The sequence below is a fragment of the Arachis ipaensis genome, chromosome B1 (assembly GCF_059453495.1).
Source record: "Arachis ipaensis isolate K30076 ecotype BB chromosome B1, ASM5945349v1, whole genome shotgun sequence".
NCBI lineage: Eukaryota > Viridiplantae > Streptophyta > Magnoliopsida > Fabales > Fabaceae > Arachis > Arachis ipaensis.
The window spans coordinates 56,481,949-56,504,768 of NC_142436.1; the positions used below are offsets into that span (position 1 = coordinate 56,481,949).

At 35.1% G+C, this 22,820-nt stretch overlaps 1 pseudogene; it reads right to left on the reverse strand.

Annotated features, from left to right (window-relative positions):
• LOC110270020 (protein FAR1-RELATED SEQUENCE 5-like) overlaps window positions 1-11,592 on the reverse strand; it is a 30,315-nt pseudogene extending 18,723 nt beyond the window's left edge.
• Between the last annotated feature and the right edge of the window lie 11,228 nt (window positions 11,593-22,820).

Genomic DNA, 22,820 nt, shown 5'->3' on the forward strand with positions numbered 1-22,820 from the left:
ATTTTTGAAAAGATATGATTGAAATTAGTTTTGAAAAAGATTTGATTTTTAAAATCACAATTAATGACTTGATTCACAAGAAATCACAAGATATGATTCTAGAACTTAAAGTTTGAATCTTTCTTAACAAGCAAGTAACAAATTTGAAATTTTTGAATCAAAACATTAATTGATGATGTTATTTTCGAAAATTATGTGGTAAAGATAAGAAAAAGATTTTTGAAAAGTATTTTTAAAATTTTCGAAAATAACTAAAAAAATAAAAAAAGATTTGATTTTTGAAAAAGATTTTGAAAAAGATAAGATTTTTAAATTGAAAATTTGATTTGACTCATAAAAACAACTAGATTTTAAAAAATTTTGAAAAAGTCAAATCTAATTTTCGAAATTTTAAGAGAGAAAAAGGGGAAGATATTTTTTTTTTTATTTTTGAATTTTTAATGATGAGAGAAAAAACATGAAAATGATGCAATGCATGAAAATTTTGGATCAAAACAATGAATGCATGCAAGAATGCTATGAATGTCAAGATGAACACCAAGAACACTATGAAGATCTTGATGAACATCAAGAACATATTTTTGAAAATTTTTAATGCAAAGAAAACATGCAAGACACCAAACTTAGAAATCTTTCATGTTCAGACACTATGAATGCAAAAATGCACATGAAAAACAAGAAAAGACACAAAACAAGAAAACATCAAGATCAAACAAGAAGACTTACCAAGAACAACTTGAAGATCATGAAGAATACTATGAATGCATGATTTTTTTCGAAAAATATGAATATGCAATTGACACCAAACTTACAACTTAACTCAAGACTCAAACAAGAAACATGAAATATTTTTGATTTTTATGATTTTATGATTTTTTTGTATTTTCTTTTAATTTTTTCGAAAATCATTTTGAAAAAGAAAAATAAGGACTCCAAAATTTTTAATATGAATTCCAGGAATCTTATGCTCTTTAGTCTAAAGCTCCAATCAAAGGGTCAGGCATGGCTTAATAGCCAGCCAAGCTTTAGTATGTAACTCAGACATGACACGCCTGACATTCCCTATCCAAAAGAATTAGACATGGCTTTACAGCCAGCCAGGCTTCAACATGCTTCATGAAATACTAGAATTCATTCTTAAAAATTCTGAAGAAAAATATATTTTTTTGAAAACATTTTTCTTTTTTTTTTTTTAAATTTTTTTCGAAAACAAAGGAGAAATTTTTTTTGAAAGATTTTTGAAAAATTTTTGAAAAAAAAACAAAAAAAAATTACCTAATCTGAGCAACAAGATGAACCGTCAGTTGTCCAAACTCGAACAATCCCCGGCAACGGCGCCAAAAACTTAGTGCACGAAATTGTGATCTCAGGCAACGGCGTCAAAAAACTCTGTACGCACGTCTTAATAAATTGTTTTTCATTCACAACTTCGATGCAACTAACCAGCAAGTGCACTGGGTCGTCCAAGTAATAAACCTTACGTGAGTAAGGGTCGATCCCACGGAGATTGTCGGTATGAAGCAAGCTATGGTCACCTTGTAAATCTCAGTCAGGCGGATATGAAATAGTTATGGAGTTTTCGAACATAAATAATAAAATAAGGACAGAAATACTTATGTAAATCATTGGTGAGAATTTCAGATAAGCGCATAGAGATGCTTTCGTTCCTTTGAACCTCTGCTTTCCTGCTGTCTTTATCCAATCAATCATACTCCTTTCCATGGCTGGCTTTATGTAAGGACATCACCGTTGTCAATGGCTACTTTTTATCCTCTCTGGAAAATGGTCCGATGCGCTGTCACTGCATGGCTAATCGTCTGGAGGCATCACCCTTGTCAATGGTTGCATCACATCCTCTTGTGAAAATGGTCCAAATGCTCTGTCACAGCACGGCTAATCATCTGAGGTTCTCGATCATACTGGAATAGGATTCACCCTCCTTTTGCGTCTGTCACTACGCCCAGCACTTGTGAGTTTGAAGTTCGTCACAGTCATTCAATCCCAGAGTCCTACTCGGAATACCAAAGACAAGGTTTAGACTTTCCGGACTCTCATGAATGCCGCCATCAATCTAGCTTATACCACGAAGATTCTGATTAAGAGATCCAAGAGATACTCATTCAATCTAAGGTAGAACGGAAGTGGTTGTCAGGCACGCGTCTATAGGGAATGATGATGATTGTCACGTTCATCACATTCAGGTTGAAGTGCGAATGAATATCTTAGAAGCGGAATAAGTTGAATTGAATAGAAAAACAGTAGTACTTTGCATTAATTCATGAGGAACAGTAGAGCTCCACACCTTAATCTATGGAGTGTAGAAACTCTACCGTTGAAAATACATAAGTGAATAGAGGGTAAGCATGGCCGAGTGGCCAGCCTCCCATGGAGGTCTAGAGATCTAAAAATGATCAAAAGATGTCTAATACAATAGTAAAAAGTCCTATTTATACTAAACTAGTTACTAGGGTTTACAGAATAATAGTGTTATTGATTCTCCTAGTTCAGTATGATGATTCTTGAACACATCTATTTTATGAGTCTTGGCCGTGGCCCTAAGCACTTTGTTTTCCAGTATTACCACCAGATACATAAATGCCACAGACACATAATTGGGTGAACCTTTTCAGATTGTGACTCAGCTTTGCTAAAGTCCCCAATTAGAGGTGTCCAGGATTCTTAAGCACACTCTTTTTTTTTTTTTTGCTTTGGACCTTGACTTTAACCGCTCAGTCTCAAGTTTTCACTTGACACCTTCACGCCACAAGCACATGGTTAGGGACAGCTTGGTTTAGCCGCTTAGGCCAGGATTGTATTCCTTTAGGCCCTCCTATCCACTGATGCTCAAAGCCTTGGGATCCTTTTTGTTACCATTGCCTTTTGGTTTTAAGCGTTATTGGCTTTTTGCTCTTGCCTCTTAGTTTTAAGAGCTTTTGGCTTTTTCTGCTTGCTTTTTCTCTTTTTTTTTTTCTATTTTTTTTGCTATTTTTTTTTCTCTGCAAGCTTTGTTCTTTGCTGCTTTTTCTTGCTTCAAGAATCATTTTTATGATTTTTCAGATTATCAAATAACATGTCTCCTTATCATCATTCTTTCAAGAGCCAACATATTTAACATTCTTAAACAACAACTTCAAAAGACATATGCACTGTTCAAGCATTCATTCAGAAAACAAGAAGCATTGTCACCACATCAATATAATTAAACTAAGTTCAAGGATAAATTCGAAACTCATGTACTTCTTGTTCTTTTGAATTAAAACATTTTTCATTTTAAGAGAGGTGATGGATTCATAGGACATTCATAACTTTAAGACAATGTTACTAACTACTAATTATCATGTAATAAGACACAAACATAGATAAGCACTTAACATAGAGAAAATGAAAAACAGAGAATTTAAGAACAAGGAATGAGTCCACCTTAGTGATGGTGGCATTTCCTTCTTGAGGAATCAATGATGTCCTTGAACTCTTCTATGTCTCTTTCTTGTCTTTGTTGCTCCTCCCTTATTGCTTTTTGATCTTCTCTAATTTTATGTATTAATAAGTATATGTTAAAATATTTATAATTAAAAAATGTTGTATTTGATAATTTCTTTAGGATTTATGACTTTTGATTTTTAATATTGAAAAACTATATTATGTTTGAGTTATGAGTTATAACTTTTGATTCTTTATGACTATGCATGACTTAAAAATCGTTATACCTAATATTTTGTTTATGGTTTATGATTTTTGTTATTTTTAAAGTTTAAACAAAAAATTGTTGCTTTGATGCTTCACAACAACAGTTTCAATTGCCATTTTAAATAAAAAAAATTATTATTTTAATCTAGTAAAACTGATGGTTTTAATTATTATTTTAAACAAGAAAAAAATTATCATTTTAACTCTATAATAGCTACAGTTAAAATTATCATTTTAAACAATTTAAAAATGTTATTTTTTGTTAAAAATGACCGTTGCCATTTTAAACAATATAAAATGCTACTTTATCTTAAAAAATGGCAATTTATATTCTCTATTTTATACAATAATATGCTAATTTAATTCGATAAAAACGGTGATTTATAACTGTTATTTTAATTATTTAGAAAATTGCTATTTTATTTAAATATAATAACAGTTTTAAATGTAGTTTTAAATGTTTAAAAGATTGTCGATTTAATAATGGAAATTGTGAAAGTTTTTGAAAAACTGTCATAATTTTTAGAATAATGCTTTAAATTACGGTGTTTTTTGAAATGCCGTTTGTAGATATAATAGTAGTAAAAATCATTATAATTACCAAAAAAAATTGTCGTAATAATCATTTTTTTTTTTTTTTTGTAGTGGGATGCATCCGAGATATTAGTTTTTGAACCGTCAGATATCAGAAGTGTTGTATATGGAATATGGGCTTATTTTTCCTATGTCCAATGTATTCAAAATGTGACATACATCTTTAAACTAGTAAATACTCTTACTCCAAAAAAAAAAAAAAAAAACTAGTAAATACTCCATAAATTAGGTATAAATAAAATATTTATTTAATTAAATAAAAAATCCAAAAACTTTATGGGGTTGACTAATTATTAGACCAATCAAGCAAAGTTAAAGTCCTTTACTCCTTTCCTCTGTCGTTAACATGCGTGTCGTTCAGGGGAAGTGGTTCAGACTAATGTCTTCCATCAAATATACGTTGCTTTTGTTTTTAGAGACAAGATATAGGACACAAAAAATATAAAATTATGTTTAATAAATGAAATATAAATAGAAATATTATATTTAAAGATATTAAATTAGTGTATTTTATATTTATTTTAATAAAAAAGATACAAAAATATTAACAAGAGATATAATTTATTTTTTTATTTTTTTTATAATTATAATTTTTTGTTGTTATATTTTTTTCAAATTTTTTAAATAAATAAAATGAGAATAAATTAAATTTTTATAATTTATTCTAATTTATTATCAAACAAAATATAAAAACATAATTTTATATCTCTAATTTTTGTGTATTATTTTTAGTATCTTATCTTATCGTTTTCTCAAAAATAAATGCAGTCATAGAAAATAGCTCCTTAATTATATAATCATGATTGAAGTAAAAATTTCCCTAATCTAAGTTTCTATTCATTAAAAATTGTACAGTTGTCAATAGAAAGGGCGAGGGTGAGGGCGGTGGGGGAATATAATCAATCATTCATAGACCTATCTTAAAGAAAAACAACCATCGTTTAAAGAAAAACAACCAATTGTTTTTCAAATAATAATAAGACTATAAGAGTTTATTTATTATGCATTTTAAAGATATGTTAAAATTATAAAATAAAATTTTTTATTAATAATAAATTTATTATGTACTCTTAAAATTGATGTTAGTTAAATTCTAATAATAAATTACCTAGCTAATTCCTATATGCATGCTCCAATTTCATATGACGACATTGCATTACGAATCGTTTAAGTATTTTAAAATAAAATAGTGCTAACATATTAGAAAAAAAAAAAGTATATGCAAATTTAAGAATGTGGTCAAGGAAATTCCTTGAAATCCGCCATGGATAAAGGAAGTGAACGATGTTTCATAAACTTTCGCGTTAGAGGGTTTCAAATAAATAAACGTCAGCTAACAGTGTTTTCAATATTTAGTATTAATTTTATTTTATTTTAAATTTTATAAGATGTTACATAAATATTTATAAAATTATATATCATAAAATTTGTTTAAAATTTAACGTAAAATTTGTTACTCTAATATTTGATTTCATTTAATTTAAATTTAAATTATTTTTAATTATTTTAAATAATTTTAATTAAATTATAAAAATTTAATTAAAATAAAAAATAAAAAATTATAAAATTAATAATTATATACCATATTTAAAAGATATAACACACTAATAAAAATAAATTTTAAAATATTACCTAATTAAGCATAACAAGATAAAAAAAAAACACATTACGTATTGAAAAAAATTACACATGTAAAAATTACACAAATAAAATAACGACAAATAGCGTTATGAAACTGTAAACTTAACTTAACTCTAAACTTAACTTAACTTATATATTAAGCGTTATGAAACTGTAATATATACTTACCCAAGTTTGCTTGTAGTTGTTGATGTTTTTATCTATCACGAAGTTCGATATTTTTTTGGGGCAAATTCTATGGTATGGGCAGTTGATATCGATACGTCTGAATCTTATGTGGACTTGACATGGTTTTGACGCGTGCAAAGGGGACTAGCAACATTGAGATTGTTCAACAGATAGAATAGTTGACACAAGCAGTCGGATACAGTCTTTTAGAATGCATTTCAGGTGAGATTATCGAGACAAAGATAGGTGATTAATTTAATGATGTAATTTATGTTTTTTGGGTGATGGGCCGAAAAAATGAATATAGACTATTTTTTATGATTGGGTTGAGTTTGGATGTCTAATAGAATTTAAAGAGGTTACAGAAAAAAAGACTAGGTTCACCAAAAATGATTCACGAGCATTCAAACAGAGAAGCTAAACCCTAAACCCTAAACCCTAAACCCACTAAAGGCATAAAAAAAATTTCAAGTTATTAGAGCTCGATATAAAATATCCATTCCATTTTTACGTTAGGTTTTTTATTGTTTTAGCTATATCGAATTATCGATCATGCTTTTTAGGATGTAAATGAATTAAAAGGCTATTTTTAAGTAATTTTAAGAAGCCAATAATTTGTTCTATTTTATTATATAAATAGAAAAGATCACTCAATTAAAAAATATAAGTTGTTTAAAAGGAATATTTTCTTTTGAAAAACTAATTCTAAAGATTTTCTTAATATCACATTAACTATGTTGATATGAATAATTACTTTTTAATAAAATATGTGTTTTACAAATTATATTCAAACACTTCTATAGTTAATTAAATATATGAAAGTATTTTTTATTAAAAAAATGGTTTATCAAAAAAACAATTGAACGACTGAACACATAAAATGAAAGTATGAAACTAATGCTCCTGAATTATTACGATGACAAATGGTTTGGCATTTAATTGAATTGAAAAAATAAAATTGGAGAATTTATGGCATAAATTATTCAAAACAGGAGTCACAATTTAATTGATCTTTTATTTGTAATTCGAAGCTAATGTTAAATATATGTTAATTAATAATATGTGAAGAACTTTTTTGTTTATCCTATAAAATTTTATTACACTGTTAAATCTGGCGAATTTTGTATTAAATACATGATATTAATACAGCAAATAAGTTCAAAAAATTAAAAAAATTAGTTTGACAAATGTTATTTGCTGATCTTTAATCATATTAAAAAATATACTGTAAGCTTAAAAAAAATTGATATTATTTTTTAATAAGTAGGTCTATTTTAAAATAATTATCAATTGCACATGTGTGTATAAACCAAAGAGAACAAATGTTAGGATACTTTAACTTAATTAACAAGTATACTTTATTATATCCCATAATAATAATAATAATAATAATAATAATAATAATAATAATAATAATAATTATTATTATTATTATTTTATTCTTTTTATTTATTTGGAATAAAAAATTAATCGCAAAAGTTTCTTTTTTTTTTAAAGATAACAACCTATTTAACATTATTTGATTTTTTATACATATACGAGTTAAAGTAAAGGTGATAAACATATGTTAACTACCGTAAAACATCCACATATACAGTAAGTATTGTGTAAACATAATCCATAACTAACATATATCCAATATTACTAGTTTAATTTTCGTGGTCTGCCCGCCGGTACATGCGGCACCAACGTGAGCATCGCCAACATCCATTCCCGTGGTACGGGTCCTTTTTACCTTATTTTTTGTGCTGCGGACAGGACATGTTCGTTTGGTATGACCCGGCAACTTACATGCGCACACTTCCTCATGTTTTGTTTTTGTTTTCGCACCCTAGGTGCACCCTTGGTTCGCACAACATCAGGATCACGGAGTTTGGCAGCTGTGACGTCACCGTTGCCGTCACCGTTGCCGTCGCCCTTTTTGGAGAACATCTCCTCCAGTTTAGCACGTAGCTCCTGTAGCCCCTTCATCGCCTCTGTGAATAGACTGAATTGTTGTGCCCCAAGAAAAAACAACCAAAGAGACACGGAATGCAATGCCCCATGACGAAGCAAAAACTCCCGGTCACCAGCATCATATTTTTTCTCCACATACTCGCCAACATGTTTTGCATCTTTCGTCCATCGCTTCAACATCAAATGCTTCAGGACCTCCATCACATGCTCGTGCTTCATGACGAAGAACATATGCTTACATGGGTAACCATGTGTGTCCAAAAGTAACAGTCACACTGCAACCTTCCCATATTCTTGTCACATAAGACCACAATAGGCCGGCCAGGATGCCCAAATTCATCTACTGTGTACACTTTGGTGGTAAGCGACCACCGAACCCCCACAAAGTTAACAGAAGCAACGGCTTCGAGTTCCTTCTTCACATCATTGAAAACTGTTCGGGTATACGCTCTAGCGGCAAACTGTTCCAAGGAGTCCAACGAGGTCGTCAACACAGGGTCACCATAGATCGACCTGAACTGAGATAGTAACTCGTTATTCCTAAACTCCCAAAGAAGCAGCTCAAGGTTTTGGACAAGTTCCAGCATTGTGTGCTTTGATTGAAGAAACTTCTTCACCACGATGTTAATGCGTTGGCCTACATCTCCCTCTTCCTGTACACCTGGTTCCCCCACAAGGTGTCATTCAATCCATACTCAGCCGATGCTTCGGCCCACTCGGTCTCAAAGTCCTCGAACCCCATGTTTGCATACAGCCACCTATTGAATAGCTGGCGTAAAGCCACATCCTTGATGTTAGATGTAACATTCTTCTCAATGTGCCATGCACAAAGTTGATGGGTTGCATCCGAAAAAACTTTTCGAACAGCCTCCCAGATTGAATCATCTCCGTCAGTCACAACAACCAATGGCACCTTGTTGCACATGACCTCCAAAAAATTCTCCAACAGCCATGTATACGAAGCGATGCTCTCATCTAACACCAACCCAAACTCAAATATACAAGTTTGCTTGTGGTTATTATAGCCAGAAAAAATAACCAGCGGCCTATTATACTTGTTCTTCTTATATGTTGAGTCGAATGCAAGAACATCGTCAAAGTACTGGTAGTCAATCCTGCTTCCACCGTCTGCCCAGAGTAAATTCGCTAGCATGTCATCCGCAATCACATTATACCGCGGCATAGACATCGGGTCAGTATCAACTTTTCCCTCCAGGTACACTATAGCCGAGTTCGCATCCCCGTCGGCTATTCTAGCACGCCTACTCCTGTCAACGTAGTTATAGGCATCCTTCTTCAGGAAACCAACTAGAGAATACCCACCGGCCAGGTACTGCATCGTCTTCGAGGTCGAGATTCCGCACCCTTGCATCCCATTTATTTGAGCTTTTGCCGCTTCTGTCATGGACCGAAAATTTGGAATTAGGTGAACCATGCCATGATGTGTGAGCGCATGGTTGTGCTTCGTGATAACCTTCTTCACCCTCCAGATGTTATTGCTCCTGTCAAGGTATATGGACATCCTCGCCTCACGGTTTGTCCTTGTCTCCGGCTTGTGAGGCCTCCTCCTATCCACCCGATTGTAATGTTTTCTATGTCTGACCCCTTCTCTATTGCAAAAAATCTTTGCCTAATTAGGTTCCCACCTCCATCCTTAAACATATTCCCCTTACGAATTCCAAAACCATGAAACCTCCCCAACTTCTAATAGAAATCATATGCATCTTCCTCCGTTGGAAATACCTTTCTTAATATGTCGTCGTCGGTGAGAGAAGCAACATCGCCGTAATCAACACCATCGTCATTCCGTGTGTACAACACATCTTTCAAGTTGACTATTGCCATATTCAAATTCACCTGCATAACAATCATAACACACCAAAATCAAGTACTATAGATCCAACATGTAGAGATGAATTAATAGCATAAAAATATATAAGAAGACAACACTGATGGTTCAAATAATCATTGAATACAATGCAAAGCTACTTATTCATTGAGATCTCACATTATACAAACAACTTTCATGACTTAAGTTTGCACATTTTCAATAAATAATTCTAACCAATGTTATTTTTTATTTTACTATGATATGTATAAATCACTTATAGTACAAAAGAATTTGTAAAGAATTAAAAAAATTAAATAAATTCACTATTTATATTGAATTAAGTAGAGGCAGATGCATGTTTACCAAGTGATGTAGGATTGTTTATCATTCCACTGGTAATTGAATATATGCCTCCAAAGGAGAACTTAAATTCAGGGAACTTTAATGAGTTCAAATCTAGCAGCATATAATACAATCCATAGTTGAAGAGTTTAGCAATGAAAATGTACAAATATGCATTGAAAATGTACAAAATTTCAATAAACACTACAAAATAGCAAAAAGTAATCACATTATTGCGAAATTCAAAAAGAATGAAAACCAGATAAACCCAATCATAAACACTATTTCCAAATTAAATAAGAAGTCAACCAAAAATCACCTTGCAAATCCAATTAAAAACAGCTATTCACTTTGTACCCTAAACACCAATTAAATCACATGAACCAAAATTAATTTGAGGGAAAACAACACAGTTCAATGCTTACGAGTTTAATGAGAAAAAAAATGGCAACAACAACAGAACAAATCAGTTATCATTTATCACAAAATTCAGATTCAAAACACAAATCAAGAATCAAGTAATCAGAGATATTCAAAATCACAAATCACTACTTCAGACTTCAGAGACATTCAAATTCAATAATTCAAGTACTTCAGAGACATTTAAATTCTACCTACAGCATTCAACAATATACAAATTTCCACCATTAGCTAAGTTTCTACCGTTAGCAACCTCACAGAGTGAATTCTGCCTAATAGAGTAAGTTTCCACCATTAGCAACCATACATACAAATTTTCACAGAGTAACAGAGCATTCAGAACCATACATACAAATTTGCAAATACAAGACAGAATCAAACTTCAAACCAAGACCGAAGACCGAAGAAGAAGAATTGAAGAACCAAATTTCAGAACCAAAATGCAAAGTAAGACCGAAGCAGACTTGAAGAAAAATAGAAAAAAAATTGAAGAAGAGGACCAAACCCTCAGTGAAGATGAAGACGAGAAGCCAATAACCTGGGTCCGTCCTGAGAAGCCAGTGAAGATGAAGAGCCGAAGACGACCTGCAGAGTTACTGGGTTAGGCAGTGACGATGGAGGACCTGGGTTAGGCGGCGATGATGGAGGAAGAAGCGGCGGTGCTGAGGACCTGGGACGGTGGCGACGTTGATGACCTGGGTTAGGCGGCGACGATGGAGGGCTAGGCGGAGGGCTAGGCGGCTAGGGATTCTTTGATTCTGCGTTCTCCAGTACATGAATAAATGAATGATTGGGGAAAAGGAGGTGTTGGGGTCACGAGGGGGGGGTTGGGAATGACCTGGATCAGTTTTTTTAACAAATTAAAAAACGGCGTCGTTTTATCCGAACCGGCCAGTTACCGGTCCGGCCCAACCGGCCGGTTCTCTGCCGTTTCGACGGTTTTTCAACACCATGATTCTTACTCATGTTAAATTGTTCTTTGGTACTGGATCCGCATAATAAGTTCCACTTGGGCTACTGTCTCATTTAAACAAAGGCCAACACAAAACAATCCTTCACTCAACAATAAGGCCCAACTTGCATAGCCCAACACTGCCGGAAAATTTCATTGGCCCACCAACTATGTTCTCCCAAAAAATTGTTTAACATCATCCTTCCATTACCAATGACACTTAGCAACTAATCCTCTACACCCTTATATGACCCACATCTGAAAAGCTCCTCTCTTTCCATCTTGTGTCAGGAATATTTTGTTTGCACTGATTGCCCAAGTCCATCTAACACCACAGGTGTCGTGCAACGGATACATGCACATGGCATCCACACCTCTGGATGTTCTCTTCAATCCATACCATAGTCTTTGCCTTTTTTTGAATGTATCTCTCACGAGCAAAAGACTCTTTGCCTACCTCTAATTGTGAAATACCATTGTCGACATCCTCATAAGAAGTTCACTAAAGTTACCCGCATATGTATCTCTTTTGTCTTCAACTAACAATCATATTATGCAATATGATGCAAGCTCATTATTTTTTCAAGCTTTTCTTTATCCCAAAATCGTATTGGGCCATGAATGATTGCGAAATGAACTTGCAACACTCCACATACTCGTTCTACATCCTTCTGTTGTCCTTTTTGATATTGTGCAAACAATTTTCATTTCTCTCATTGTGGTTGAGATATTGATTTAACAAACGTTGCCCATTCAAGATATATATCATCTAATAAATAGTAATCTATATTGTATGAGTTACTATTTATAGTGTAGTTTATCTCTGGAGCGTGATCTTGTAAAATATCGTCAAACACTGATGAACGATTTAACACATTAATATCATTATTGGAACTATCATGATAACCGCTTAAGAACATACATTTCCAAGCTTTTGGACAATTTTCTCACTTCCAATGCATACAGTTAATGCTTCCCATCATGCCCGGAAAGCCATGGTCCTCTTCTATCTTTAGAAGGAGTTGTACATCATTCGAGTTTGGGGTACGTAAGTATTCACACTTGAAAACTGAAGTTACATCTTCAACAAACTTTTCCAAGCACTCAATTGCAGTGTTTTCACCTATTCACACATAGTCGTCAACACCGTCAGCCGAGACTCCATATGCCAACATACGCATGGCAGCTGTGCATTTTTGCAATAGAGATAAGCCTTTATTACCTAAGACATTGACTCTTTGCTAGAAATATGGATATATCTTAAAAAGAGCTTCCACAATGCGAAGAAGGACATGTTTTTTCATTTGAAATCTCCGTCGAAATATATCATAAGAGAATACTGAGTTAGGTGTAAAGTAATAATTGAAAAGTCATTGATGTCCATCTTCACGACCTCTATCTATCCTTTTACAAGTTTTGGGCGAAGAACCTTCCTCATACAATTGTAACACGATTTCAAGTTGGTGTTCGTCTGAGTCATCAAACAAAAATTCTTTAGTCCAATCACTCAGATTCATGCCATCAGAGTTGTCTGAGTCACTGAATACAATTTTCTCAGCCAAGTCATCCAAGGACTTGTCACCGAAATCATTATAGTTTCAATCCATGACTAAAGGCTGAAACTTGAATGAATATAGCAAGTAAAAGAATATTTTAAAAGGAGATAGTAGGAGTAGATATGACCAAAGAATTATAAGAGTCAGAAAAAAAAGTGTGAGCAAATATATTGAGACCTTATCTTATATTTATATTGGTGTTTGAAACGGTTAGTTTTAACGGCTAGTTTTCAATGACCACTTTTTACTTGTTAGTTTCAAACAATTAGTATTTAATGCCTAATTTCAAACGGCTATTACTTAACGGCTATTTCAAATAGATAATTTTCAAATACAAAAGAAATAACTAAATAACTTAACAAACTATAACCAACATTACATAATTAAAATATTAAATAAATTAAAAATAACAAGAAAAACTCAATAAAAATAAATAAATAACACCTTAATAAAAAATGACATATGAGTTTTACATAATTAAAATATTAAATAAATTAAAAATTACATCAAACTTAAACTAAAAATAAATAACACCTGAATAAAAAAAGATGACATAAGAGATAAAAATAAACTAGTAAACACAATACCCTAAAAGTATTTTGCATGATTTTTTTCCATCATTTTAGCAAGAATGCTCGACATTATTCCATCATTGAAGATGTGTTTGCATTTATAATTTGTATCTCTGCTTCCATCTCGCTTTTCCCGAATTTGTCAAGGAGCTCCTGAGAATTTTGCCGAGTGAAAATACATTAAGTATGAGGGAGGCTTACAGAGTGATATTTTGAGCTATGACCGATGGAGATCAGGGTGTTTTCTAAACTCGTAAATAACAGTAGGGTGGCCGAGAAGTGTGTGAGGAAGGCAGCAGCAGAAAGGGGAAGCATGAGGATGCCTTTTCAGAGAACTCTAGGGAGGAATTTTGCACCCAGAGGAAGGAACTTTAAGCGTGGGGGATTTATTCAGCAACCTAATCAGGGTCAAGGCAGTTTTAGGAGACCGAATAACAATGCGAATCAAGGAAGGAGGTTTGGGAAGCAGCCACAACAAGACTTGAGTTGTAAGAGATGTGGAAAGTATCATCTTGGTGTACCGTGCAGATTTGGATAAGGGGTATGCTACTTTTGTGGACAGCCCGGGCACCTGGTTGGGAATTGTCCGGAGAAGAAGATGTATGAGACCGGTAGAGTACAGCAGTCGGGGAGAGTGTACACCACTTCTGTAGCAGGTGCCAAGGGATTAGAGACACTGATTAGAGATAACTATGAGATAGCCGGTAAAGTTTTAAGTGCTTTGTTTGACTCTGGAGCATGGTGCGGAATTTACAACCACAAACTAACCGGCAAGTGCACCAGGTCGTACCAAGTAATACCTCAGGTGAGTGAGGGTCGATCCCACGAGGATTGATGGACTAAGCAACAATGGTTGATTAATTTACTTAGTTAGACAAGCAGAAAATGGTGTTTAAAAGTTCAAAAGCATTAAATAGTAAATTCAGTAAATTAGAAAGCAAGCAGTAAACGAGTTATGAATAATATATGGAGAAACAGTTAAGGCTTCAGAGTTATCTATTTTCCGGATTGACTTTTCTTACTAACTATTTTAATCATGCAAGATTCAATTCATGGCAAACTATATATGACTAAGCCCTAATTCCTTAGACCTTCTTAGTCTACTCTAACTTTCATCAACCACCAATTCCTTGGTCACTTAATTCTAATTAGAGGGTGAAGTTCAATTGTAGTTTATGTGCCACAGAAACTCTAATTACCCAAATAAAAAGGATTATATGTCACGTATCCCATTAAATTCAGATAATTAGAAGTTTAGGAGAAATTGTTTTCAAGCTGTTGTTCAAGTAAAGAGCTTTTCCAAGTTATACAAGAACTCAATTAGAACAAGGGTCATACTTCCGTTCCACCCAAATTCATAAAATAAAAAATGAAAACAATTCTTGAAATAGAAATCAATACATGAATTAAAATAGAAAATTAATAGTATCAATCCATACAATAGACAGAGCTCCTAACCTTAACAATGGAGGTTTAGTTGCTCATGGTTCAGAGAGAAAATAAGGATTCTGGTAAAAACTGTAAAGTGCGGAATGAGGTAGAAGAGAAGAGAGGCCCGAATGGCTGATTCTTTTTCCTTTTTATATCTAATCTTAATTAATATAAAATATATTTTCTAAAACTAAAATAATATCTTTTCCTATTTATAAATAAAATAAACTTAAATCAAAATTAAAATAAATCTTTGAATGGCTTCAGTTTGGACGCTAGGATCACTTGTGTATTAAGGTCCACGCTGAACTTGAAAATTCTCAAGTTCAGCATGGATGAGGCAGTGTCTCTTTGAGTGAGTTCCTTGGGTCCACGCTTAACTTGGGAATTCTCAAGTTCAGCGTGGATAATGTGTGATTCCTCCTTTGTACGTGGACTCCACGCTGAACTTGAGAAAGCTCAAGTTCAACGTGGAGGAGGCCAAGAATTATGAAAAATAATTTGCACTATTATACATTGTTGGAAAGCCCCAGAAGTTAACTTTCTAATGCCACTGAAATCACATCAATTGGACCTCTATAGCTCAAGTTATTCCTATTTGAGTGCAAGGAGGTCGGGGTTGACAGCATCACTCGCTTTCTTCCTTTTCTGCTACAAAACTCCGTCAAATCCATCCGAATGCTACCTGAAATAAATAGAATTGTGCACAACTCAAAGTAGCATGTATAGTGGCTAAAATATATTTAAATTTTGATTAAACTTATAAATTCAAGTGCAAATTCACATGGTAAAGATAGATAAGATGCTCACGCATCACAACACCAAACTTGAATTGTTGCTTGTCCTCAAGCAACCAAAATAAATGCATGATTAAGATGTGAATTTGCATGAGAAGTGAGAGTTCAGTTATGCTCAAGTCTATTCTTAAAGTGGGATTTATCTCCTGCAATTCTGAACAGTTTTGGCATCTCACTCTCCCTTGAATCAGAGGACTGTCAGTGTTATTCGGAATTAGAATCCGGATAATATTATGAATTCTCTAATCTTTTGTAACTCAATTTAACCCTTGAACACAGCAATTTTTCTTTTCTTTGGTGCTTTTCACCTTGAGCCTAGCCGTTACTTTAAATGTTTGTCTCAAGTTTCGCTTGACACAGAAACACCACAAGCACTTAACTGGGGAACTCTCTTTAAGTTCTGATTTTTCTTTCATTTACTCCCAGACAGTGGTGCTCAAAGCCTTTGGCATACTCTGCTAATTGCAATTGATCTCGACTCTAAATGTTTTGTCTCAAGGATTACTTGACACAAGAACACCACAAGCATGTAACTAGGGAAACAACTCTTTGAGCTTTTAATCATGTCTGACCTCCCTAGTCATTGATGCTCAGAGCCTTGGACCTTGCTTTTATATTCTTTTTTTTTTCAATGCTGTTTCTTTTGCTTCAAGGATTAAACTTTTGTTTATTTCAGAGAAGTGATAATAATTCTCTAAATTCTTGTTCCTTGTACATCAACATCCTTTGATTCAAATTTAAATATGCACTATTCATGTCATTCATTCATAATCACAAATAATACCACCATATTTAAGTAAATAAGACTATTCTTTAATATAAACTCAATTTCTCATGCAATACATCACTTTTTTTCTTTTCTTCTTGATTTCAAGCTCAGTGAGTAATACATGAGACACCCTTTCAGAATAAAAATCAAATAGCAAAATAAATAGTAAATTAAACTAGAACTTAGAAATTGAAATAACAATTGATCATGCAATAACAAGAACAAAGCAGCAGAAAACCGGAATATAACATAATAAGAACGGGAGAAAATATAGAATGAAAGGAACTTAACCACCTCAGTTATCCCAGTGGCCATCTCATTCTTCTGGCTGTGCTCTTCCGTGAAGATGATTCGCCTCCCTTTGGTGTCATTAAAATAAATAGAAAATCCACAAGCGAAGCGACAACACCAAACTAAAAAGTTTGCTTGTCCTCAAGCAAAGAAGAATTGAAAACAGAGAGGGACATAAAAAGACAGACAGAAGAGTAAAAATAAATATTAGTGTAAAAAATCAAATGATAAAAAGACAAGAGAGATTAAAATAATTAAAATAAAGATATATATATATATATATATATATATATATATATATATATATATATATATATATGGTATATAATGGGGGTGGGGGTTATTATATATATAAGAGGGGATATTATATGTATGGAATGGTAGGAAGGGAGGGTTGCAGGGCTTGGCACGGGTGACAGCTGTGGGAAGGGATTGGGGTAATATAAATGGAGGGAATCAGGGAAGGTGGGGGCAAATATGATGGGGATTTGGTCATGGGAATAGGAGATTATGTGTGGATTTGGCGAAGAATAAGGATTTGGCATGGATGTGTTACTTCACGTTGAACTTGGAAGTGGGTGGGTTCAGCGTGAAAGCCCCCGAATGCATGCCTTCTCTCCACGCTGAACTTGGAAGGAGCGAAGTTCAGCGTGGAGTGGTGCACAAATTGTGAATAACACTTTTCACAACTCGTACCACTGACCAGCAAGTGCACTGGGTCGTCCAAGTAATGCTTCACGTGAGTAAGGGTCGAATCCCACGGAGATTGTTGATTTGAAGCAATCTATGGTTATCTTGTAAATCTTAGTCAGGAAGTCAATTATGTTTATCAGTTGAATTGTGAATAAACAAAAGAGCATGGATTAAAGGTTACTTGTTATGCAGTAATGGAGAATATGTTGGAGTTTTGGAGATGCTTTGTCTTCTGAATCTCTGCTTTCCTCTGTCTTCTGATTCACACACGCACATCCTCCTATGGCAAGCTGTGTGTTGGTGGATCACCGTTGTCAATGGCTACCTTCCATCCTTCCAGTGAAAACTACGCTCACGCGCTCTGTCACAGCACGGCTAATCACCGGTTGGTTCTCGATCCGATTGGAATAGGATTTACTATCCTTTTGCGTCTGTCACTAACGCCCAACCTTCAGGAGTTTGAAGCTCGTCACAGTCATTCAATCCTTGAATCCTACTCGGAATACCACAGACAAGGTTTAGACTTTCCGGATTCTCATGAATGCCGCCATCAGTTCTAGCTTATACCACGGAGATTCTGATTAAGGAATCTAAGAGATACTCATTCAATTGTATATAGAACGGAGGTGGTTGTCAGGCACACGTTCATGATTTGAGGAAGGTGATGAGTGTCACAGATCATCACCTCCATCACAGTTAAGCGCGAATGAACATCTTAGATAGGAACAAGCGTGGTTGAATGGAAAACAGAAGTACTTGCATTAATTCATCGAGACACAGCAGAGCTCCTCACCCCCAACAATGGGGTTTAGAGACTCATGCCGTCAGAGAATACAAAGTTTAGATCTAAAATGTCATGAGGTACAAAATAAGTCTCTAAAAGTTGTTTAAATACTAAACTAGTAGCCTAGGTTTACAACAAATGAGTAAACTATGATGGATGATGCAGAGATCCACTTCTGGGGCCCACTAGGTGTGTGCTGGGCTGAGAATTAAGCAATCCACATGCAGAGGCCATTTTTGGAGTTGAACGCCAGTTTTTGTGCCAGTTTGGGCGTTCAACTCCAGCTTTTGATCCTTTTCTGGCGCTGGACGCCAGAATTGGGCAGAGAACTGGCGTTGAACGCCAGTTTACGTCGTCTATCCTTGTGCAAATTATAGACTATTATATATTGCTGGAAAGCCCTGGATGTCTATTTTCCAACGCAATTGGAAGCATGCCATTTCGAGTTCTATAGCTCCAGAAAATCCACTTTGAGTGCAGGGAGGTCAGAATCCAACAACATCAGCAGTCCTTTTTCAGCCTGAATCAGATTTTTGCTCAGCTCCTTCAATTTCAGCCAGAAAAATACCTGAAATTACAGAAAAACACACAACTCATAGTAAAGTCCAGAAATATGAATTTTTCCTAAAAACTAATGAAAATAGACTAAAAACTAACTAAAACATACTCAAAACTATATGAAATTAACCCCAAAAAGCGTATAAAATATCCGCTCATCACAACACCAAACTTAAACTGTTGCTTGTCCTCAAGCAACTAGACAAATAAAATAGAAGACTAATAGGTTGAGAAGCAATAATATCTCAGAGTTTTTGAGTGGAGCTCAGACTCTAATTAGATGAGCGGGACTAGTAGCTTTTTGCTTCTGAACAGTTTTGGCATCTCACTTTATCCGTTGAAGCTCAGAGTGATTGGCATCTATAGGAACTTAGAATTTAGATAGTGTTATTGATTCTCCTATTTCAGTGTGATGATTCTTGAACACAACTATTTTATGAGTCTTGGCCGTGGCTCTAAGCACTTTGTTTTCCAGTATTACCACCGGATACATAAATGCCACAGACACATAATTGGGTGAACCTTTTAGATTGTGACTCAGCTTTGCTAAAGTCCCCAATTAGAGGTGTCCAGAGTTCTTAAGCACACTCTTCTTTTTGCTTTGGACCTTGACTTTAACTGCTCTGTCTCAAGTTTTCACTTGACACCTTCACGCCACAAGTACATGGTTAGGGACAGCTTGGTTTAGCCGCTTAGACCAGGATTTTATTCCTTTAGGCCCTCCTATCCACTGATGCTCAAAGCCTTGGGATCCTTTTTATTTGCCCTTGCCTTTTGGTTTTAAGGGTTATTGGCTGTTTGCTCTTGCCTCTTGGTTTTAAGAGCTTTTGGCTTTTTCTGCTTGCTTTTTCTTTGTCTTTCTATTTTTTTTTCTGCAAGCTTTGTTCTTTGCTGCTTTTTCTTGCTTCAAGAATCATTTTTATGATTTTTCAGATTATCAATAACATGTCTCATATTCATCATTCTTTCAAGAGCCAACATATTTAACAGTCTTAAACAACAAATTCAAAAGACATATGCACTGTTCAAGCATTCATTCAGAAGACAGAAAGCATTGCCACCACATGTTACTAATTAGAATTTTTCTTATTAAAAACTCGAAATTTTATTGCCTCTTATTCAAAAGATCTACTATTTTATTCATGTTTGCTGATGATGAGAAAAATAGACTATAACTTAATTGGGGATAAAATCAAACTAGACACTAATTACTACTAATGATCATGTAATGAAGACACAAACATAGATAAGCACTTAACATAGAGAAAACGAAAAACAGAGAAAGTAAGAACAAGGAACGAGTCCACCTTAGTGATGATGGCATTTCCCTCTTGAGGCACCAATGATGTTCTTGAGCTCTTTTATGTCTCTTCCTTGCCTTTGTGGCTTGATTCCTAGTGATTTTTGGTATTTCTATCCTCAGTTGCTTCCAATAATTATGTGGAGGGAAGTGCATCCCCTGAGGTATCTCTTGATTTGCAGCCACATGTTCTACCACTGAGCTATAGATCCTTCACATAATTGTTTTACCACACCAAACTTAGAATGTTGCTCGCCCTCGAGCAAAAGAAGAGGGAATAGATGAAGAAGAAGATGTGGAAAGAAAAAACTAGGATTATGAGGAGGGAAGGTGGGGATCCTGTGGGGTCCACAGATCTTGAAATGATCCTGTGAGGTCCACAGATCTTGAGGTGTCAAGGCATTTACATCCCTGCACCAATTTGGGCATGCAAAATGCCCTTGCACACAACTCTGGGCGTTCAGCGCCAGGTTGGTGCCCATTTTGGGCGTTCAACGCCCATTTACTAGCCATTTTTGGCGTTAAACGCCAGAACCATGCTTGTTCTGGGTGTTCAGCGCCAGGATGTTGCCCATTTTGGGCGTTCAGCGCCAGAACCATGCTCTGTTCTGGCGTTGAACGCCAGACAGATGCTTCCTCCAGGGTGTGATTTTTCTTCTGCTGTTTTTGATTCCGTTTTCAATTTTTAATATTTATTTTGTGACTCCACATGATCATGAACCTAATAAAACATGAAAAACCATGAAAATAAATAAAAATTGGGTTGCCTCCCAACAAGCGCTTCTTTAATGTCCTTAGCTGGACCTTGCTGAGCTTTTAATCTAGCTTCAGCCTTGAGCATTCTTGCTTAATATTGCCTTCAAGATAATGCTTGATTCTCTGTCCATTGACAATGAACTTCTTATCAGAATCAATATCTTGAAGCTCCACATAACCATATGGTGATACCCTTGTAATCACGTATGGTCCCCTCCATCGGGATTTCAGTTTCCCGGGGAATAGCCTGAGTCTAGAGTTAAACAACAGAACCTTCTGTCCTGGTTCAAAGATTCTAGATGACAGCTTTCTGTCATGCCACTTTTTTGATTTTTCTTTATATAGCTTGGCATTTTCGAAAGCTGTGAATCTGAACTCCTCTAGCTCATTTAGCTGGAGCAATCTTTTTTCTCCTGCTAATTTGGCATCAAAGTTTAGGAATCTGGTTGCCCAGTAGGCCTTATGTTCCAGTTCCACGGGCAGGTGACATGCCTTACCATACACCAGTTGGTATGGAGAGGTCCCTATAGGGGTCTTGAATGCTGTTCTGTAAGCCCACAGAGCATCATCCAAGCTCCGTGCCCAATCCTTTCTACGGGTATTTACTGTCAATTCCAGGATTCTCTTTAATTCTCTATTAGAGACTTCAGCTTGCCCATTGGTTTGTGGATGATATGGAGTGGCCACCTTGTGGCGAATTCCATATCGAACCATGGCAGAGTAAAGCTGTTTATTGCAGAAGTGAGTGCCCCCATCACTGATTAGTACTCTAGGGACACCAAACCTGCTAAAGATATATTTCTGGAGGAACTTCAGCACTGTTTTAGTATCATTGGTGGGTGTGGCAATAGCCTCAACCCATTTTGATACATAGTCAACTGCCACCAGAATATAAGTGTTTGAGTATGATGGTGGGAAAGGTCCCATGAAGTCAATTTCCCATACGTCAAACAACTCAATCTCCAAGATTCCTTGTTGAGGCATGGCGTAACCATGAGGCAGATTGCTAGCTCTTTGGCAACTGTCACAGTTACGTACAAACTCTCAGGAATCTTTATAGAGTGTGGGCCAATAGAAGCCACATTGGAGGACCTTGGTGGCTGTTCGCTCACCTCTGAAATGGCCTCCATATTGTGATCCATGGCAATGCCATAGGATCCTCTGTGCTTCTTCTCTAGGCACACACCTACGGATTATTCCGTCTGCACATCTCTTAAAGGGATAGGGTTCATCCCACAAGTAATACTTTGCATCAGTGATTAATTTCTTCTTTTGTATCCTATTGTACTCCTTGGGTATGAACCTTGCAGCTTTATAGTTTGCAATATCGGCAAACCATGGTGCTTCCTGAATGGCAAATAGATGCTCATCAGGAAACGTCTCAGAGATCTCAAGAAAGGGGGGGGGGGACGTCCCTTCCACTGGCTCTATCCGGGACAGATGGTCAGCCACTTGGTTCTCTATCCCTTTTCTGTCTCTTATTTCTATATCAAACTCTTGCAGAAGCAATACCCATCTGATGAGCCTAGGTTTTGAATCCTGCTTTGTGAGTAGATATTTAAGAGCAGCATGGTCAGTATACACAATCACTTTTGATCTGACTAAGTATGATCTGAACTTGTCAATGGCGTAAACCACTGCAAGTAATTCTTTTTCTGTGGTTGTGTAATTTTTCTGGGCATCATTTAGAATGCGACTGGCATAATAAATGACATGCAGAAG